Here is a 2,766-nt window from a genome sequence, read left to right as displayed (position 1 = left end):
TCTGCAATCATAGCCTTGCCCTAGGAATGGCTTTTTCTCTCATCTTTCTCCCTTGGTTTCTCTTTAACCTTGAGTGCAACCTTTGTTACTCTAGGCCCTTTCCTCTTGCTTCTTTGCTCCATCTCCAGTTCACGAGTCTTCAACAAACCATATATGTCATCTAGAGATGTTTCATCAAGATCATAGTTATCCCTTATTGATGTGACTTTCAAGTCCCACTTTTCACGGAGTACAAGAAGAAACTTCAAGTTAGAATCTTCTGGATCATATTCTTTATCAACCAGTGACAAGTCATTCATCAGCTTTTGAAACATGTCATAGATCTTAGTCAAGGACTCGTCCGCTTTTGAGTCAAAGTGTCCATACTGTTCAGTGAGTATTGTCCTTCTATTCTTTGATAAGTGGCATTTTATACCACTTAGAGCGTCTCATAACGGCTTGAATTGGTGTCTTGAACTCAAGTATTTTGTGTATTTGACGTGTTTTCTAGTGTTTTTACATTTCAGGGTATAACTTGCTTAGATAGGTGGTTTTCATCAAATAAAGCTTAAAGAAGTGCTTGGAATCAGTCTAGGGGTGATGAGCGAAGAAATCAGCAAAAACAGAAGCAAAATAGGCGGCTGCGTGGAGACAGCAGGCGACCGCATGCGGGCGGAATTTCAGAATCTTGATTTTATTAATTCAAGTACAATTGGGCTTTTGTTGGCGCTGGTTCTCTAGGGCTATTATATAAACCTTACGGGAAGACGTTTTCTTCATCAAGAGCAAGGGCGAGAAGATTGAGAAGACCGTTTTAACACGCAACAATGAAGAAGAGGAAGCATACATTTATCTTGTGATTCTTTTAATTCATTGTAACAGTGGATGCTAGTTTTCTTTATGCTTTGAACCTTAATACTCTTATGACGTATTTCATTATTTATTAAGTATTTTATTGGCCTTATATCATTGTGTTATTATCATGCTTTCATATGAACCCATGGTGACGATGAGTTCTATTATGGGCTAATCGTGATCATGGGATCCTAGCGGATTTACTATAGAATTCTTTAGTTAATTGTTTAATACCTTGGTATGTGGTGATTTTATGATATCTAGTATAGGTTATGCTTATTCGTCTTATATGTGTCGCGAACATGTAAGATAGCCTGTTAATCTCTTGTGAAGTGACAGTGAATCTTGAGATTTAGAACTTGCCATGCTAGCATAGGTTCATGTATTGTATGCATGATTAGTGGGTAACTCTAACCGTTTTACTTGCCCTGTGTAATCATCATGAATAACTTGCGCTTAAATCGTTATGTTGTCAAATTCTGTAGACATATAGGGTCTCAACATGATTGATGCCTATTTAACTTCTATCTTAATTGTGGATGCTTGGTAGAATGGTATTTGTACAATGAAAGTTGGCTTTTATCAGTTTCGTGTTGTTCGATTAATATCATCACCATTACATGCTAAGGTTAATAACAATAACTATTGAATGAAGTAGTAATGAAGTTAAGATCTCATGTGTGTTTAATATTGTTAATTCAAGTGTTTAATTCTCGTAGTAATTATTAGTTTACCAACCTTAATTGTTATTGTCTTGACATTGAAGAATAATCATATATTGGTGAGTAAGTGTTAATTAAATATAATTAATCAGAGTCTCTGTGGGAACGAACTAGAAATTATTCTATATTACTTGCGAACGTGTATACTTGAATGATTTATTTAGCGCATGTTTTGTGCCTAACAAGTTTTTGGCGCCACTGTCGGGGACTCGATATTAATTTGTTTAGTTTATATACTTGCAATCAGTGGTCATTAGGATTCATTGATTAAGTCTTGTTACTTACTGTTTTCGGTTGTGTTTTAGGTACTCTAGCGAGCGTTTATGCAAACACGTTCTCGCACTCGCAAGAGAAATCTGGATAAAGCTGAGGAGACAGATAAAACTCTTGACTTTCCGGAGAAGATAGTTTTTGAAGATTCGGATAAAGAGAGTTAAAAGAAAGAACCTGAAACTATGGGTGATCGTCTAGCTCAAGATGATCCAGCTCTTATTGACTTTTCTCGGCTTAAAATTGATGACATTCAGTCCAGCATCATTCATCCGGCTATTCAGGCAAATACTTTTGAAATCAAGTCGGGCACTATTTAGATGGTGCAGAATTCTGTTTCTTTCGGAGGGGCTGCGACTGAAGATCCCAACATGCATATCAGGAATTTTGTCGAGATCTGTAGTACTTTCAAATATAATGGTGTCACTGATGAGGCTATCAAGCTGAGGCTTTCCCATTCTCTCTGAGGGACAAAGCTAAGGACTGGTTACATTCTTTACGAGTTGGGTCCATCACTACTTGGGAAGATCTTACGCAAAAGTTTCTGGTGAAGTTCTATCTAATGGCCAAAACTATAGCTATGAGGAGTGCTCTTACTCAGTTTACACAGCAACAAGGAGAATCTATATGCGAAGCTTGGGAGCGCTACAAGGAGATGTTGAGAAAGTGTCCACATCATGGGATGCCTGACTGGATGCTGATCACTGGTTTCTACAATGGTTTGGGGGTCCAATCTCGACCCATGCTCGATGCAGCTTCTGGAGGCGCCTTGTGGGCGAAAAGCTATGTTGAGGCCTATAATATCATTGAAACTATGGCTACAAACGAGTATCAAAACCCAACTTAAAGGATGATGCCTGGGAAAGTAGCAGGTATTATGGAAGTTGATGCAGCTACAACTATTACAGCACAGCTTACGGTACTGACTATGAAGGTCGAT

General features: G+C 38.1%; 1 non-coding gene across 1 annotated transcript; it reads right to left on the bottom strand.

The window, feature by feature from the left end:
- Positions 1-2,402: 2,402 nt before the first annotated feature.
- On the bottom strand, positions 2,403-2,510 carry LOC141709372 (small nucleolar RNA R71). The gene has a single exon (XR_012569953.1). It is a non-coding gene; the product is annotated as a small nucleolar RNA R71 (small nucleolar RNA).
- Between the last annotated feature and the right edge of the window lie 256 nt (positions 2,511-2,766).

This window comes from Apium graveolens, chromosome 2 (assembly GCF_009905375.1).
Source record: "Apium graveolens cultivar Ventura chromosome 2, ASM990537v1, whole genome shotgun sequence".
Classification (NCBI taxonomy): domain Eukaryota; kingdom Viridiplantae; phylum Streptophyta; class Magnoliopsida; order Apiales; family Apiaceae; genus Apium; species Apium graveolens.
The sequence above is the reverse complement of the archived record's forward strand: the minus strand, read 5'-3'. Positions and strand labels throughout refer to the sequence as shown.